The 20101-nt window shown below is 34.7% G+C and overlaps 1 long non-coding RNA gene across 8 annotated transcripts in view; it reads right to left on the bottom strand.

Moving 5' to 3' along the window:
* Positions 1 to 332: 332 nt before the first annotated feature.
* Positions 333 to 20101, bottom strand: part of LOC121827292 (uncharacterized) — a 301492-nt gene continuing 281723 nt past the window's right edge. For 4 of the 8 annotated variants that reach the window (XR_013049200.1, XR_013049196.1, XR_013049202.1 and 1 more), the window contains 5 exons: positions 19386 to 19477; positions 18441 to 18574; positions 3520 to 3764; positions 2694 to 2784; positions 1629 to 1826 (listed from right to left, as the gene is read on the bottom strand). This is a non-coding gene — a long non-coding RNA (uncharacterized LOC121827292). Of the gene's footprint in view, positions 676 to 1544; positions 1827 to 2693; positions 2785 to 3519; positions 3765 to 18440; positions 18575 to 19385; positions 19478 to 20101 lie in introns of those variants that run through there. The other 4 variants (XR_013049195.1, XR_013049197.1, XR_013049199.1 and 1 more) reach the window with 4 other exon arrangements.

The following is a 20101-nucleotide window of genomic DNA, read 5'->3' as shown; positions in this document are numbered from 1 at the left end:
TATATATTAAAGTTATTGGGATAGGTAGGTGGCTTGGTGAGGCATATTGCTGGCTGTGGAAGCATGAGGACCTCAGTTTGGGTCTCTGTCACTGAAATAAAAAGCTGAGTGTGGCTGATTCCAAATGTAAATCCAGTATCAGGTAGAGGAGAGGCAGGAGGATCACTGGGGCTTGTGGGCCACAAGCTTCCACCCTGTCAGCAGCAATCTTAGGGTCCTGTGAGAGTCCCTATCTTAAAGAAATGTAGTATAATGCAAGAAAAGAAGAAATCCACTGCCCTAGTTTTACCTAATATGTATACACCCCAGCACACATACACATACACACAAAAGAAGTGAAATGAATTTATAAAGTGTAAACCTACTATAGAAGTCAAAGCAGACATACTTCAAAGTAATAAATGAGCTGAATAAAACAGTGACTATAGCATATTTTGTAATAATAATAGTAATTCTGGGGACTGGGGAAATGTCTCTGGATGAGCTTAGACAAGAATGAGGATATGACTTCAGTCTTCATTATCCCGGCAAAAAGGCAGATGTGGTTACATGCCAGTAATTCCAGTGCTGAATAGGTGCAAACAGGACAATCACTAGAATTCATTGCTGAGAGGATGCAGACTGGAAGTTCACTGCACAGTAAGCTCATAAAAGTTCCAAATTAAGTGAAAGACCCTGTTTCAAAAAACACAGCAGAGAAGACACTCAAAAAGACACAATGTTCTCTTGACTCTACATGTACACAAAGACATGCATACACAAAGGCACATACACAAAACACACCAAGAATAATAAGAATAATTCAGCAAATGTGCTTATTGTATAGTGCTCCCATGCTACTATTACACTACATCAAATAATTTTAACTTCCTGCCATTTTTGAAAATTGTTTCACTAACTATTGATGCTATAGATCTTTAAAAATACTTTATAAATATAGGCATTCTTATAAGTATATTAAAAAACTCTATACATAAGTCTTTTAGCATATGCTTTTAATAATAGATTTTATAAGAAATTAACATTTACTAGAAGAGAAATATGTACATTTTAAAAGCAAATTTCCTAATGATTATTTTAATCTTTAGATTCCATACGGTTGTTTATCAATGTGTAGGTTGAGGAGCTCTTTTTGTATAAGAAAAAAAAATTCAATGAGTTAAGAAATCAAATGCCTGCTGGGCGGTTGTGGCGCACGCCTTTAATCCCAGCACTCGGGAGGCAGAGCCAGGCGGATCTCTGTGAGTTCGAGGCCAGCATGGGCTACCAAGTGAGTTCCAGGAAAGGCGCAAAGCTACACAGAGAAACCCTGTCTCAAAAACCAAAAAAAAAAAAAAAGAAATCAAATGCACTAAATAATAATGGGCTATGGATCTTAACAAGAAAGTGCAAGAGAAGAAATAAAAATGGCTATGATATTTCTTTAAAAGTGTTCAATGTCTCTAAGAAATTAGTGAAATGTTTATTAAAACTACTTTGAGATTTCATCTTACTCTAGTCAGAATGACTAAGATCAAAGATGTAGAGAAAAGGGGAATATTCACTTGTTGAAAAATTTCACTTGTTGAAATTTTCACTTGTTGAAATTTCACTTGGTGAAAAAGGCAACGGGTGCAGCCACTGTGGGAATCAATGTATAGAAATATATTAGCCACATTACTCTATATCAATCATTTGCATATGTCCAAAGGATTCAGCATCCTATGCTTACAGGTTCATTGCCATTCTTTGTACAAGAGCTAGGATGTGGAAACAACTTCAATATTCTTCAACAGGTGAATGGATGATGGAAATGCCATATACATACACAATGGAATTCCATTCATCTGTAAACAATAATAAAATTGTAAAATTTATAAGTAAAAATGGAAACTAGAAAATATCTACATTTATGTATATTTGTAAAATTTAAATTAAGTTACATGAATTAGAATAATGATTATTTCCACAAGAGCCATTGACTAATAAAAGAGTATTTTCAATAAAAAAAAAACTTGCTTCCAAAAAAAATAGTTTTTCCATAAACTGATAATTTCTTAAAAGGTAATAGAAAAAAATAATCCATTCTTTCATTATTATATTTTGCTTTGCTTTCTAAATTGTCCATAATGTAAATATTTTAATAAAAATACAGATATTTTTTCTTTAAAGAAGACATTTTGTACTCTAAAACAGAAATCATAACTGAAGTATTATTTGTAAATAAAAAGATCTTAGCCATGATATCAAGATGTTAAATATTAGGTTCATTTCGGCACTCAACTAGAAACTTTACCCCTACTAACAAGCAACCATGGTGCTGGAAAGAATTCTGAATGTTACTCAAGGAGAAAGGAAATCATCAGTATCACTCACCTACAAAACCTACAACCCGAAGCAGAGATCTGCCCGCAGAACCTATTGGTGCAGCAGTGGCACAAAAGTTATAGAAATAACCAATCAGTTTTTTATTAGATTTAGGCCCATCTCATGAGATAGAACTCATACATGACACTGTGACAGTGGCCAAGAACCTGAGACTTAGATAGGTCATGGGCCTATGTAAAATCCTAAAACTATTACTCTGGTAAAGGAACATAACAATAAAATGACTCTTAATGACATTTTTATTTCTATTAGATCAGTGCCTCACTCAGCCATCATCAGAGAAGCTTATTTATAAAGTATATGGGAACTAACACAGAGATACACACCAGACTTTGTGCAGAGAGTGGAAGATTTTGGGGCACTCAGTCCTAAATGGGATGCCTTAATCAAACTCCTCCCCCCTTGGATCAGGGAACTCTGTGGAAGAGAAAGTGGAAAGGTTGAGAAAGAGTCAGTGGTAATGAATGACCACCCTAAGGAAACCATCATTCAGACACAGCAGGACTGATAAACATTTGAACTCAGAGACAGTGGCATCATGCATAAGACCTGCCCAGGTACAAGTTGGACTGGATCCCAGCTCTGAATGAGCAAAGTGGAAATGAGGTTCCACTCCTAAATAAGAAGCTGTCTGAAATTGATATCAGTTGGCAAATGTAAAATCCATATTTTCCAGTGGCATGTCACTGGGTATACCAAAAACACTCCTTGGAAATCCCATAAAAAGGAGTGTTTGGAAAACATAAAACAAGCTTCATGATTTTATGTATTTTTTTAGTTTGGAAATTTTGTTCTTATTGGTTTTGTCTGCTTGCTTTGTTCTCATTTTTTAAAATGTGTGTTCCATTTGAAAGAAAAAGAAAGAACAAAGTTGAGTGGCTAGAAAGATGGGAAGTATATGGTAGAATTAGGTTAACAAAATACATTGTATAAAATAATTTTAAGTAAAATGGAATTAAGAGATAAAAACAGATCTTGTTTTTACTGAGTTGTCTATTGAGGATACAGTTTGCTTTATTTAAGTGATTGAACACTTACATAAATAAAACATTTAGATCATTTGATGAGATCTACTTATTAAGAAGAGTCTAGCAAAGATTAGGGAAATCATTTCATTTTGTAATTTGCAGGAGAAAGTAAAGCCTTACTTACACAAAAGAAGAGAATCAGATCAGGCAAAAAGTTCTTCAAATCTAGAATATATGACTTTAGCATTTATCTTTATATAACTCAGAATTTCACAATATCAGGTCAACCACTGATGATTATGGTATTCTCTTCTCCTTCATGGCATTTGAATTCTGAGTGATGCTGGTCTATGATGTGAAATAACTAGAGTAGAAATGTGGTTTATGATGACATGCAGCAGGCCCAGATGTCTCCTTGTCAAAGTCTATCTATTGAGAAATATACAGAAACACAAATTCAATTTCCATCATATTACAACAATGTAGAAATATAATTTTATCATGAGTTCAAACAAACCCATGATTCTAGACACCAAGCTCTCTGGCATTAGTCTCAGATGCCTCTTACTACTTTCTGAACAGTGGCTTTTTTGTTTCTCATCCAATTGAACATAGTAAAAAAAAATATAATGCATTTTTATATTTTATATCAAGATGAATTAGCTGTGCTTATAATGTATTTAAGTAACAGTCTAATGATTTACAATTGCTTTATATTTTCTGTCTGCTTTGTGTTGTATTGTATTACTTGAATTCATTTAAGACAAAGACACAATTACAATTGCTGTTGATCCCAGGCTGGAAAGATGGCCTACATACATACACATATTGGCAATACTAACTGGACAGAGCAGGTTTAAATGAAAATAAAGAGGCCATGATGTTGGGAGTGAATTGCAGTGCCAAGAGACAAAGGGGTAAATCAAGGGAGAAAATAGGCTGAATTTGATCATGCATTTTTTTAAAATTAAAATTAAAAAATTCAAACACAAAAATATATACTTAAAATTGTGGCACAATCATTCAGCTTGCAGTATTTCTACTATTGATTTTTAGTGTAGTTTGTCTTTTAGTGAATATAGGTGATATCATTTGCAGTAGACAGATTACCTAATGTTGAACAATCATGAACTTGTTAATAATGTCATTGTTTTCTAACATGTAATTTTAATTACTTGGTGTTATCTTGTACATTTTTACACTTCCATATGTAGATAAAGTAAAAAAATTGTGAGTACAATTTTAGACATCCTATAAATTGAAGAATTCATATTAGTTTCCCTTTCCTTATGAAATACAGTATAGTCAATGGATCATCTGGAAATTGAATCCATGTATATGTAACAACAACATTTGTGTGAATATTTCAACCAAGGTTGGGCAATTTATTTTCAAAATACCATAAAGGAATAAATAATGGTCACATCGAAGCTTACAGGGTATGTTTGCTACACATACTAAAGAAAACTGAAATGATGACATACTAATTTTGATATATAAACAATGAGATACCCTTTAGCTATAGAATATGGAGTTATGTCTCATTGATTAAATATGTGACCTTAATAGTGAATACTATGATTCCTGAAATGTATGAAAGGAAAAGATACATGGTGCATTGGTTTTGCTATTTTACATTGAAAGGAACAGAGAAAATGCTAATAATAACAAAAATTAAAATGCTTAGCCCTCTGTTTTACTATATTACATGTAAGAGGAAATCAAAGTTGAACAAAAAAATTCAAAAAAATGGTGCAAAAATGCATTGGCTTATCGACCCAAACTGTCACAGAAAAGTCTTGTTTGTGGTAAACATTTCAGCAGGATTTTGTCATCACTATGGTACAGCTTCACATTCCACTTTCTGTGGTGTAGGGATTCTGAGCTGTGGTGGTGAGGTGGTTGCAGACATTCTGAGCTGTTGGGGTGGTTGTAGGGATTCTGAGTTGTCATGGTGAGGCGGTTGCAAGGATTCTGAGCTGTCATGGTGAGGTGTTTGTAAGGATTCTGAGTTGTCATGGTGAGGTGTTTGTAGGGATTCTGAGCTGACATGGTGAGGTAGTTGTAAGGATTCTGAGCTGTCATGGTGAGGTAGTTGCAGACATTCTGAATTGTCATGGTGAGGTGGTTGTAGAGATTCTGAGCTGACATGGTGAGGTAGTTGTAAGGATTCTGAGTTGTCATGGTGAGGTAGTTGTAGGGATTCTAAGTTGTCATGGTGAGGTGGTTGTAAGGATTCTGAGCTGTGGTGGTGAGGTTGTTTTAGACATTCTGGACTGTGGTAGTGAAGGGGTTGTAGGGATTCTGAAGGTCACATAACAGCACTTAGCACATTCAAAGCAAAAGTCTGTGTTTACTGTTTGTGATGCACTTTAGCAAGCCTGAATAAATCATTGCTCCTAGGGATATTCTTTGGAATGAATTTAATGCAGCTTAACATCTCCTTGTGGAACCAATCAGGGAAAAGAAAAATAGGGTATGCTTCTAAACAGTGCAATTTTAAGGTGGGACTGATCAAAACACTAGGGTGTTTTCATGCCACATACTGAAAACCAAAACCAAAATGCAAAAATGTGGACTTGTTTATATTCAGAAAAGCTTCGTATATTCCATCCCCACCACAAGTCACTGTATTATGCATTTACTAATACAACTAGCATTAATCTACATAATTTGATTCTGAATTTTGAACAGACAAATCTGTCCTCCTAAGTTTGGTGGACTGTGATTGATTATTTCATTTATTTAACCTACTCTACCTGCTATGTTCAGCATTCATTCACAAATATATTTCAATCTTGTGTTTGCTGTGTTCATTGTTAGCTACTTTTGTTGTTCAGAGTTCTAAAAGTGTTTTATTGAGCAATTTCTCCAGTTTTAATTAATTATTGGATATTTTATGGTATAATGACTATTGAATACTGTTTCTTTTTTTTTAAAGATATGAGCAATAGTTCCCCAGTTTCACTTTGTCTTTTTCACTGTACTTATCCTTTTAAATGTCATCTGTCCTCTAAGATTATTACTCACTTCATGTGCATGCTTCTGCACATGAGTGAGCTTAGAAAGTTATCATATGCTGAAATGATCTTCCTGTTTGGTGTATGGTTAAATTTTCATGCGGAGTAGACTTGTATTAGCAGACGCTGAATTCAAAAGTCAGTATTCTCTCAGCCCAAAGCACTTCCACCTACTATTCATTCATGTTTATGCCATACCTCCAGTCTATGTATCACTATCACAAACCAGTTCATCACCACAATTTTATAATTCCTAGAATTTAGTCATTAAATATAAACATCTAAGGCTAATTGTTGTGTAAATTATATAACCTAGAAATGTATACAAGTCCCACACTTTATTTATTCACCTGCCGAGCTTTAGTTGTGGAGATTTTGCATAGGGATCTCGTAGGTATTCATGTGCAGGCTTCTGCTCATGAAATTTCTCCTTTCTCTTGGATACTCAAGAAATGGATTGCTGGATTGACATATTGAGAGAAGCCACTGAGTACTGAAATGTTTGCTTTTCCAGACAGAGGATTTACAGCTGCTGGACACTCTCACCAACAATAAGGCCAGTACTTTTTTATAGCAGTAACAGCATACTTTCAGTTATTCTGAAGTGTGTGAAATGCTATATTTTAGACCCTATTCTGTTCCCTTGAGCTAATTGTTTATCTCTTTACCAAACCACACTCTTAAATAGTTCAATTTTATAATTCTTACAAATTGGATGCCATCCCTCCAATTTTGTTCTTTTTACAACTGTTTTTCTTTATAGTAATATTTATTATTTGAAAATGTCTCACATGTATAAAAATTATATTCATCATATCTGCCCCATTACCCCTCTCTAGCTCCCCAGTCCTCCTCCACAGCACATTCATATCCTCCATTTGCAATAACCCACTGAGTCCAATTACTGCTGCTCATGAATGCATTCCTTTGTTCTTCCACAGACACTTTGGATTCAGTTTGTTTATCTCTGCAGCACTCCTACTGGGATTTGGTATGGACTGATATGGATTAAATATATAGATCAATCAAGGCAGAATTAACTTATTTTCTACATTGGTTTCCTTCCAATACATAAAATAGGCAACACTCCAATTGTTTTGATAGTCTTTTGTATTTTTGCTAGCATTTTATATTATTTAGCAGGATTGTAACATAGCATATTTCTATGTAAAAATTCCATTTTTGAATACTATATTGCATTTTATTGGGATTTAATTGCTCTTATATGTGAAGATTGAATTTTCACTAATATGCAATAATTTTTTAAACTGGGTTATTCTTTTTACCTTTTATTGATGTGTATACAGTGTTTGGGTGTATACCTAAATAAGTATGTGAAAAACTGCATGGTTTGTGTAAATGCTGGTGCATGTACAGAGGTCAGATGACACTATTGTCAATATGTTCACTCTTTCCCATGAGATACAGTTTTGGTTGTATGTTTTTGTTGTAAGTGTTGCATATGCAAGACTCTGATGTACCAGGAGCTTATATTTGTACCCATTATCTCTCTGTAAGAGAATTGTGATCACTAATGTTCTCAATTGTGATCTGGGGATCTGAACTCATGTACTAACATTTTTGCATGGGAAGCACTTATACAAAATGAACCATCTACTCAACACCAATTTTTCAATTTTCTTAAACAAAGGTTCCTGACCAGTGATGGTAAGTAAGAAGTATATGCAATATATATATATATGTGTGTGTGTGTGTGTGTGTGTGTGTGTGTGTGTGTGTGTGTGTGTGTATAAATAGTATCTACATTTCTAGCATTAGCTACATCTATGTATATATCATCTATATATCCATAACTTTCTCTTAGATAGACTTGGTGTTACCTATAATACAATGATAATAGTGTACAATTTTCTAAAATTTTATTTTTATTTCTTAATTTAAGTGGTAAAACAGTAAAGACAAAATGAATTAATAATGTCTTTTCAAGGTTTGGGGGAAGACATTCTATTTATTGTTCATAGATTTATATTATCTCTTTTATTTAGCCCATTTACTCTCAAAGTGTTTATGGATGATTAGTGCTCTGACTTTTCATCTGAATTCATTTTTTAGACAATTGAATGAACTTGTTACAGAAAACAAATGGCTAGCAGATTTCATGGGAGGCCATGCTAAGTATCAAGCATCAGCTAAATCGCAAAATGCAAAAATATGTTGTGCCTTTGGGTGGCAATTAAGCTACTGCTTACACAATAATAGTCCCAAAATATCAAAGGTGAGAACAAATTACCTAACTCATTTTGTATATGATAACAGTAATCAAAACTATTCTGCCACATGAAAAATTCTAGGAAGTTCTCTGCCAGTTTTCACCATGAACATCAGCTCTATTGGCGTTTTTATGAATGGCTGCAGAAAAGGATGTTTCCTTCAAACAAATACTCTGAAATGAGGGTTAATGGGAGGGTAAACAATGCTGTCTTTTTATGCTGACATAGACCGAACATATAACATCTCTGAACCTATGAAAGCTAGGATATTTTTCCTAACAGACAATTCTTCATATTGAGAAAGAAAATTAAGTATACCTATAGAGATATTAATTTTTTCTTCATTTGTTTACACAAAGATGTTCCATGTTTATTTTTAACATCTCAAAAAAGTGAGTGGGGCCCTATCTCAGAAGAAAGAAGAGGAAGAAGAGGAGAACAAAATGAAGAAAGAAAACATAAAAGAGTAATAGCACACTGAAATTGCCCAAACCTGTGTGATAGGTAAATATTGTTAGCCAACATATGAATATTATCAATTAAAAATCACATTAGTATGAAGAACAAGGATTTTAGTTATAAAATAATGAATGGCAAAGCTTTTATTAATGTAAAGAATATCTGGGTTATCATTTTTTCTTAGATTTTCTAGTGCTCTGTAGTACATACTATGTAAAATGCATTGGACATAAGTAGGAGGTATTAAATAATCAACATAAAATATTTAATTGATTCATTTATAAAACACTTAATTACTAAATATTATATTGATGGTACTAATTGTTAATTTCCATGCTACACTCAAATTAAACTAAATCCTTTATTGACATACTTTCATTCCATCTCTGAATATTGATTTGCTTATAAAAGAGTCTGTGATAGTAGTTAATGATAAAACTTCCATTAGACCATCTTCAATGTGCATATATGTACATATAGAGACAAAGAACAGAGGGAGAGAGAAAAAATTATACACAGTGTTACTATCTAATAATTATAACTAAAATACATTGAGTACTTGATCCAGGAACTTCAACACCTGATACATATGAAGATTTAATTTACTCCTAACCATAAAGCTATAAGGGACCTATCATCATTACCTTTATTTCAAAAATGAGGAAATTACTATCAAGATATCTTACTGAGTGCATAGTATTGAAAGTATACTTACTTTTAAATATGGAAATCAATGTGCTGACAAAAAAGAGTGACAATAGTTTTATACTTCCTAGTGAAACCCACAACATTTTCTCATTTTTAAATTATACTATAATCTTTGAAATCATCACAGTCAAAAATCAAAACCCTTAGGAAGTTATTAAATTTAGCACTCCACTCATGTGGGAGTATAGATTCCATTTGCTGAAGAGATTATTATAGATGTGCCTAGAATAAAATGCAAATATCACACAGAATGGGCTGGATCTCTCAGCTGGGTTTCCCAAAATCTTATCACCTTAAAATCTTAAATATTAGAATAAGTATATATTTAAGAAAATGTTCTACCTAAAATAACATATGAAAGTGAGTTAACGAAATTGGGAAATGAAATGATTAGCTGTACATATAAAACCATAAAGGAGATGAGGTGTGAACTTCTTTTCAGTGTTTGGGCCTAAAACAATGTTGTGTACTTGAAACTTACAGGTAGCATTGGTTATTATAAAATAAAGAACTACAGGATATGTTCTCAGCTTTATTATGTTATATATATATATATATATATATATATATATATATATATATATATATTATCATCTTAAATTTAAATATGCAAGTATTCCTGTCAATTATATTTCTTTCAGAATAACTGTTAAAAGGAAATAGAAAGCCAAATAAATCATGATACAATAAAATAGGTAATCAAGGATAACAAACAGTTGAAAAATGTTTTTATTATGTCATAGCAAGTAAATTCCTAAAGGTAAAATTGAAAGGCATGATAAGAAATGATAAATAAGCAAATATTTTTCAAAAGGAAATAACGTTGATTTAAATAAGAAAAAGTGTGGGTAGTTTTGGTTTTTGTTTTTTAGCGAAGTTACTATATTTCTAAGAACACATGTTTTTATCTTTGGTGCTATCTGGAGGATCTGTGATTAGTCTGTGATGTTTGTATGACTAATATAAGCATATATGAACATAATAAATTTTGGCTTATTTCATGAAAGTGTACTTCAGAAAAAAATTACCAATGTCATGATATTCCAGGTTTTCACAGAAATTGACACATTTACCTGAATAAACAATTTTTTATTTAATGTATTTATTTTACATCCTGACTGAGGTTTTTTATTCCTCCTCTAATCCCAGTCCCTCTCACCCTCCTCTCTGCTATCCCCCTCAATACACTCCTCTGTTTCTGTTCAGAAAGGGGTAAGCCTCCTATATTGGTAAAATTATTAAGGCCACTCCACGTAGTTAAAAGAATATTTATTTAATGGCATAACTTACAAATTAAGGGGTTGGTATGTCACGGGGTCTGGGGAAGGTATATCGCAGTCCAGCAGTGTTCTCTGGAGCTCTGCTTGGTCAATCTCCACCGTTTAGGGTCCCAGAACAGAGAGAGTGCTGGCCCATCCAGATCTCTGGTCTCCAGGCACCTCCCCTGGCCCCGCCTTGTAGGCATGACAGTTGCCAGAATCTCAATGGGGGTTGGAACTTCCAGATCAAAGCTGGAATGGCTACCCACTACATCTCCCCCTTTTTGTCTAAATAAGAAGGTTCTAAACTAATACAAGACTATATACAAAGGAATGGTTATCAAATATTGTCCAGGAATAATGAGGGATAATGACCTAGATAAGATGGAACTACAACCAATGCAAACAATATCAAGCAAGAAACACATACTGAAATCCAGAGAAGTATAGAGCATAGGTAAATGGCATGTTATAAAGATCATTCCAAAAGGTGTCCTATCCTAAAGAACCTGAATCTAATACTTAATATTTTCTATCTAAGATATTATATATACTAAGTTGTAACTATAACTGCTAGTCTTCAATCCCATCAAAGACCTGAGAAGGAACATAATGGTACCTGAGAAATGGTAGATGGATGCAAGCAACTTTCGGGAATCTTGCAAGAGCAGACCAAGACAGCTGGCAGCCTGGACAGTCACCTAATGTTTCTCAGCATTGTTGGTGCATTTAAATTGGCTACAGGCCTAGAGTATCTGACAGACCATTTTCAGAAGCAGGAATTCTGAAAGACCATCTTACCCTGTCTTGGCAGAGTACAGTGGTCACTTTCCTTGTGTCCCGCTTGTCCAGAAAAGACAGCATTGCATTCACACTGTCAGCCGTCAAAGGCAAGGGCAGTTCTTTGCCCAGTAGGCCGTTTTGTGTCAAGAAGACAAACTTCCAATGGAAATGTCTTAGAAGCCCAACATTCTCTCGGGATCAAATTGGTACTGCCAGGAGCAATTGTGTCTCACGTCAACAGAATTCTAAGTTATTTAAATGCCATATTCTCTAGGTCTATGAAGTGTTTGAAGATTACCTGTCCATCTGACCTATGTATCTGTAAATCTGGATAACCTAACTAACATAACTATAGAGATGACAGGCATAGGTGACTATAAATCTGTAAATCTTATCTACCGAAATTAACTAAGGACTAAGGCTTCACATACACAAGGTAAACAAGCCTCCCCTGGACCCGCTTCTTAGGCATGACAGTTGCTGGAGCCTCAATGGGGGGTTGGAACTTGCAGATCAAAACTGGAATGACTACCCACTACACTCCCATGGGTATCAACAAAGCATGGCATATCTATTGTGATAAGACTAAACACTTCCCCTCACAGTAAGGCTGGGCAAGGCAATTCAGCATGAGGAATAGGTTCCCAAGAGCCAGCCAACATATTAGGGACAGCCCATGCTCACATTATTAGGTATTCCCCAAGTAGACCAAGCTACACAACTGTTACACATATGTAGAAGGGCTAGGTTGGTCCCTTTCAGCCTCCCTGGCTGTAGGTTCAGACTGTGTGAGTTCCTATGAGCCAGATGAGTTGTCTATGTGGGTTTTCTTGTGATGTCCTTGATCTCTCTGGCTCCTACAATCCTTCTTCCCTCTCCTCAGCAGGATTCCTGGAGCTTGGCCTAATGTTTGGCTGTGGCTCTCTGCATCTTTTTCAGGAAGTTACTGGATGAAACTCTCTAATGACAATTGGGGTAGTCATCAATCTGATCACAGGAGATGGCCAATTCAGGCTATGTATCCACTATTGCTAGGAGTCTTAGCTATGGTCATCCTTGTAGATTCCTGGAAATTTCTCTTGCATCACGTTTCTACCTGAACCAGAAAAGCACCCCTTTTCCAGTCATTTCTTTCAGTACTCTCCCCCTCCACCCACCCGCCAACCCATTCCCTCAAGTTACCATCCCTACCTGCCTCCAAGTCCACCCAGGAGATCTCTTCTATTCCCCCTTTCCAGGGAGATTTGTGCACCTCCTTGTTACCAAGTCTCTCTGGTTCTGTGAATTTTAGCATGGTTATCCTCTATTTTACAGCTAATATCCACTTATGAATATATACCATGTTTGTCTTTCTGGGTCTGGGTTACCTTACTCAGGATAATTTTTTTCTAGTTTTGTCTACTTACTTTCAAATTTCCTGATGTCAATGTTTTTAACAACTAAGTAATACTCCATTTTGTAAAAGTACTACATTTTTTTTATCCATTCTTCAGGTGAGGGACATCTAGGTAGTTTTCAGATTCTAGCTGTTAGAATAAAGTTGCTATGACCATACTTAAGCAAGTATGCTTGTGATATGGTTGAACATCCTTTGGGTATATGCCCAAGAGTAGTATAGCTGGGTCCTGAGGTAGATTGATTACCAATTTTCTGAGTAACTGCCATGTTGATTTCCAAAATGTCTGCACAAGCATACTCTCCTACCAACAGTAGAATAATGTTCCCCTTCTTCCACATCCTCTATAGCTTAATCTGTCATCAGTGTTTTTGATCTTAGGTACTCTAACAGGAGCAAGATGGAATCTCAGAGTTGTTTTGATTTACATTTCCGCAATGGCTAAGGATATGGAACATTTTCTTAACGTTTTTTTTCTGTCATTTGATATTTTTATGTTGAGATTCTCATTTAGGTCTGTACCCTATTTTTTAGTTGGAATATTTGTCTTTTTTATGTCTAGTTTTTGGAGTTATTTATATATTTTGTAGATCAGCCCTCTGATAAGTTGGTGAAGAGCTTTCCTTAGTCCAAAAGCTGCTGTTTTGTCTTATTGATAGTGTCCTTTGCCTTACAGATGCTTTTCAGTTTCATAAGATTCCATTGTTTGTAAGAAAAAACAGAAATTACTGAATATTAACCATTTTATTTTTCCAAGAATGTACAAAAATGTAACTGCAACCAGCACAGTTGAGACTACCATGCTTTACAGGAAGTGTTCAACTAATGTTGTATGCAATGTATGAAATTTCTGTGAAAAAAATTATATAAAATTTAATCATGTTTCCTTTCTTTCTTTATAAACCTTGTTTCTTGTATTTGAGCTCATTTTCATACACTAGTATCTTTAAAGGACAACTTTGATTTAACACTTAAAATTGATACTTTTGATTCAGCCCTTTTAGTTGCTGAAAATCTGTGCATACAGTTCGTTATATATACAAATACAAATAAATGTTAAATAATATTGAATTATTTTGTTTCCTGCTTACTCAATTATATGGAATATATTTTCAACATGATTTTGTCATTAATGCATTGTTCTGTACAAACCAGGGGAAGTAGGTATTGTATATAATGTTAAAAATAAGCAATTCCTACTTCCTTTCCAGACCTTATTCCATATTAAATTAGTAATCTTATTTTAGATTTTTCCTCTAGAGGTGATTTTATGTTTTAATTATTATTTTACATGTTAAGCAATTAAAGCATTTCTATTAGGTGTAAAATTTTAAAATCTTTTATTATCAGGGTTAAGAACTTAAAATGTGCCAACTCTCTAGCCCCTAGGCCCTGGGAGCATATATTCTGCCCCTCCACACACTCATCACAGCCCCAGAGTCTGGGCAGCAGCCTCCTCTCTGCTCTTTCACTAACCATTCCCCCAGGCAAGCCACCATCGATCACCAGAGCTGCACACTCCATCTGCACCAACTGAGAAAAAGAGTACTGATTGGAGGAAGAGGGACTCTCAGAAGAGGAACAGGCTCCACCTGTACAGATTGGAGGAAGAAATGTGTAGATGGCAGTGTAAGGGTATATTCAACAATATAAAGAATAATATGTCACTACCACAAACCAGTGGTTCTACAACAGCAAGACTTGAACATCCCAAAGCAGATGAACCAGAAGAAAACAATCTTAAAAATAACTTTATGAAGATGACAGAAGAGATAGAAGGTAAAGAGGAAATAAAAAATTTCCTTAAAAATGGATGAAAAGACAAACAAACAAAAAAAATAACTGGAAGAAATCAGTAAATCCCTTAAAGAAATCCAAGAAACCCAAGAAAAAAACAATCAAACCAGTGAAGAAAAACTTTCAAGACTTGAAAGCTGAAACAGAGGCAATAAAGACAAATTGAGGGAATACTGAAAAGGGAAAATCTCAGTAAATGAACAGGAACTACAGAAGCAAGCATAACCATCAGAATACAAGAGATGGAGGAGAGAATCTCAGGCATTGAGGATATGATTCAGGAAATAGACTCATTGGTCACAGAAAATGTTAAATCCAGCAAATTTTTAACACAAAACATCCAGGAAATCTGGGACACCATGAAAAGGCCAAACCTAAGAATAATGGGGATAGAAGAAGGAGAAAAATTCCAGCTCACAGGCACAGAAAATATATTCAACAAAATCGTAGAAAAATTTCCCAAACTAAAGAAAGACAAGCCTATAAAAAGGTACAAGAAACTTACAGAACACCAAATAGACTAGACCAAAACAAAACAAATAAACAAACAAAAAATGAGTTCCCTCATCACATAATAATTAAAACACTAAACATACAGAATAAAGCAGAATATTAAGAGCACCAAAAGAAAAAAGGCCAAGTAGCACATAAAGGTAGACCTATAAGAATTATATACCAGGCTTTGCTTTCCCCCCATGGGAGGAGGATAGGATGAGGGGTGGGTTGGGGGGGTAGGTGGCGGTGGTGGGGGCAGGAGGAGGGATAAGAGGGGAATAGGTGGTTGGTATGTAAAATGAATAAAAAAAATTACAACCAACTTCTCAATGGAAACTCTGAAAGCGAGAAGATCCTGGGAAGACATTCTGTAGACACTAAGAGACCACAGATACCAGCCCAGACTACTATACCCAGCAAAGCTCTAAATCACTGTAAATGGAGAAAACAAGATATTCCATGAAATAAAAAAAAAAAAAAAACAGACTTAAACAATACATTTCCACAAATCTAGCCCTACAGAAGCTGCTAAAAGGAAAACTCCAATGCAAGGAAGTTAACTGTACCCACTAAAACAAAGGCACTAGATAACCTCATACCAGTAAATCCCAAGGAAAGGAAACCCACAAACACTACTACTACCACCACCACCAAAACCAAAAATAACAAGAATTAACAATCACTGGACATTACTATCTCTTGATATCAATGGACTCAATTTGCCTATAAAAAGACACATGCTAACAGAATGGGTACAAAAACAGTATCCATACTTCTACTGCATACAAGAAACATACTTCAGCCTAAAAGACAGACATTACCTCAGAGTAAAGGGTTGGGAAAAAAATTTCCAATCAAATGGACCTAAAAAACAAGCTGGTGTAGCTATCCAAATATCTTACAAAATAGACTTCAAACTAAAATTAATCAAAAGAGAAGGAGAAGGACATTTTATACTCTTCAAAGGAAAAAATCCATCAAGATGAAGTCTCAATTCTAAACACTTATGTCTCAAATATAAGGGCACCTACATTTGTAAAAGAAACATTACTATAGCTTGAATCATACATCAAACCCCACACTGTAATAGTGGGATACTTCAACTCCCCACTTTCACCAATGGACAGGTCTGTTGGACAGAAACTTAACAGAGAAATAATGGAACTAGCAGATGCCATGATACAAATGGACTTAACAGACATCTAAAGAACATTTCACCCAAACACAAAAGAATATACCTTCTCAGCAACTCATGGAACCTTCTCCAAAATTGACCACATACTCTGTAGCAAAGCAAGTCTCAACAGATAAAAAAAAATGGAATAACTCCCTGTAGACGAATTTCTAAATGGTCTTATTAAATAAAAAACACAGAGCCAAATATAGGGGTGAAAGCCTTAGAGATCAGGGAAATAGGAATAGCCACTAGCCAACCTTACCTCACCAGCTCTGAAACTTCCTGTCTACCCATGCCTTTTTATGACTTGCTTTTCTGCCCTCTCACTGGCACTTAGCCCAGCTACCTCATTTTCTTATCACTGCCTGTCTGCACATACCTTCAGGTCTCTATGGTTTTAATCTCTATGGGATTAAAGGCGTGTATCACCATGCTTGGCTCTGTTCCCTAGTATGGCCTTGAACACACAGAGACCCTGCCTACTAAGTGATCAGATTAAGGGTGTGTGCTGCCTGACTTTGTTGACTTAAAATGGCTGGCCATTTTCCCTTGAATTCCAGGCAAGCTTTATTTATCAAAGCACAAATAAAATATCACCACAACCCCCTGTATCTTATTGGGCCATCATGGTTTATAGATAGAATTTAATACAATGTAAATTGCTGAAGGCCTACAATTTCAAATCTAAATAATGCTCAACAGAATCACCACAGGGTGAAGGAAGAAATAAACAAATAAATTAAAGACTTCCTAGAATTCAATGAAAATGAATGCACAACACACACAAACTTATGGAATACCATGAAATCAGTACTAAGAGGAAAGTTCGTAGCACTAAGTGCCTATCTAAAGAAAGCGGAGAAAGCTCATACTAGAGACTTAACAGCACACCTGAAAGCTCTAGAGCAAAGAGAAGCAAACTCACTCAAGAGCAGTAGATGACAGGAAATAATCAAATTGAGGGCTGAAATCAATAAAATAGAAACAAAGAGAACACAAGGAATTAATGAAACAAAGAGTTGGTACTTCAAGAAAATCAATAAGATAGACAAACTCTTATTCAAACTAACCAAAAGTCAGAGAGAGAATATACAAATTAACAAAATAAGACATGAAAAGAGGGACATAATAGCAGACATTGAGGAAGTCCAGAGAATCATTAGATCATACTTTGAAAACCTATTCTCCACAAAATTGGAAAATGTAAAAGAAATGGACAAATTTCTGAATAGGTTTCACACACCAAAAGTAAATCAAGATCAAATAAACAATGTAAGTAGACCTATAACCCCTAAGGAAATAGGAATAGTCATCAAAAGTATCTCAATCAAAAAAAAAAAAAAAAAAAAAAAAAAAAAAAAAAAACAGAGCCAGAAGGTTTCAGCACAGAATTCTACCAGAATTTCAAAGAAGATTTAATACCAATAATTCTCAAATTGTTCCAAACAATAGAACAGAAGGAACATTGCCAAATTCTTTTTACGAGGCTAAAATTACCCTGATACCCAAACCACACAAAGACATAAGTAGGAAAGAGAATTACAGACCAATCTACCTCACGAACATGGATGCAAAAATATTTAATAAAATAACTAGCAAATGGAATTTAAGGGCATGTAAAAAAAATCTTCCACCATGATCAAATAGGCTTCATCCCAAAGATGCAAGGATGGTTCAATATGCAAAAATCTGTCAGTGTAATCCACCATATAAACAAAACTGAAAGAAAAAACAAGTGATCATTTCATTGGATGCTGACTAATTTACTTTACATATATACCTGAGCATCAGCATGTATAGCACGTGCATGTGGGTGCCTGTGAATGCTAGAATAGTCATCCGATCCCCAAGAACTTCAGTTACAGATTGTTGTGAGTCATGAGATGTAGGTGCTGGGAACCAAATGCGGGGTCTCTGCAAGAACAGAAAGAGCTCTTAATCACAACGCCAACTTTTAAGTCACTTTCTGCATTGCACATTTATATTTCTTAACTGATGGCACTTTTTAATTTCACCAGTTTGGATTAAGACCAATGGTAACATAATTTCAGCAGTTTAGAGGAAAAATTCTTAATGCAAATAACATTTTGCTAACTTACCTAGAATTCCTTGATTCTATTGACTATATTCCCATGGTGACTTTTCACTCCCTGTTTAAATCATCATTCATCCATTTTAGTTTTGCTAAATTTTGATACAGATTTTGTTTCTGTAAGTTCTGATTTATTCTTTATTGATTATGTGAATGTTTCTATTATGAAGAATTCTTAACTATTTACTTACAATCGTACTATTTCTTCTTTGGGGAGACTATGATATTCATTTTGCTACACATTTGCTCTTTTACATCATTCCCATTAGAAGTATCATATACAAACTCAAACTATACATAGTCTTAAAAAGGTATTAATACTTTAGTGTCCAATTCTCTTATTACAAATCAGTTTTCTTATTGATAAATATTGAATTCTTTCTCTCTCTCTCTCTCCTTCTCTCTCCATTCTTGGTCTTTAATTTGGAAAGTTGTTTTTACTCAATGTAATTAATTTCTTTCCTTTTTTTTGAGACAGGATTTCTCTGTGTAGCAGCTTTGGCTGTCCTGGAACTCACTTTGTAGACCATGTTGGCCTGGAACTCACAGAGATCCACCTGCCTATGCCTCCCAAGTGATCCGATTAAAGGCATGCACCACCACACCCAGCACTCAATGTTATCAATTTCTTACCTCAATGAATTTTGTTTAATCTTTTCTCCTAGATAGATATTTGGCCAGCCTTCAAAATGAATATAACAAGAAGGAGTGGAACAGTGGTTCAACTGAAACAAAACACAGAAGAAAAGCTCATATGGAAACACCACTTTTAAAGATATTTTTTAAGTAAATAAAAGATAAATATGGTTTTTTTGGAATTTTATCAAAATACTTTCTTTATCAGTTAACTTACATAAAATTTGAATGGCTGATTAGTTGGGAAAATATTTTTTTTTTTGATTTTTCAAGACAGGGTTTCTCTGTGTAGCTTTGCGCCTTTCCTGGAACTAACTCGGTAGCCCAGGCTGGCCTTGAACTCACAGAGATCCACCTGGCTCTGCCTCCTGAGTGCTGGGATTAAAGGCATGAGCCACCACCGCCCGGTGGGAAAATAATTTGAATGTTAATGCTTATTCATAGTCATGTTAAACCTTGGCTTGATTGTAGTCTACAACATAAAAGAAGACAGGTAACTCTAGTCATCTGTATGTGTGGAATATCTGACTGACTACAGAGTAACTCGTTAACGAAACAAAAATCATAATTATTAAAATACACTTATTTATTATTTTAATTGCTTTATATCAAGTTTTATACTATTTTTCCAAGTTGTCATATTTTTCACACTTTCAAATTTAATATTCAGTATTATCCAGTGGCTTTTCTTCATTTGACAAGTATGCAAACTT

The sequence above is a fragment of the Peromyscus maniculatus genome, chromosome 2, assembly GCF_049852395.1.
Source record: "Peromyscus maniculatus bairdii isolate BWxNUB_F1_BW_parent chromosome 2, HU_Pman_BW_mat_3.1, whole genome shotgun sequence".
In the NCBI taxonomy this organism is placed as follows: Eukaryota; Metazoa; Chordata; class Mammalia; order Rodentia; family Cricetidae; genus Peromyscus; species Peromyscus maniculatus.
This window is presented reverse-complemented; position numbering and strand designations above follow the sequence as displayed.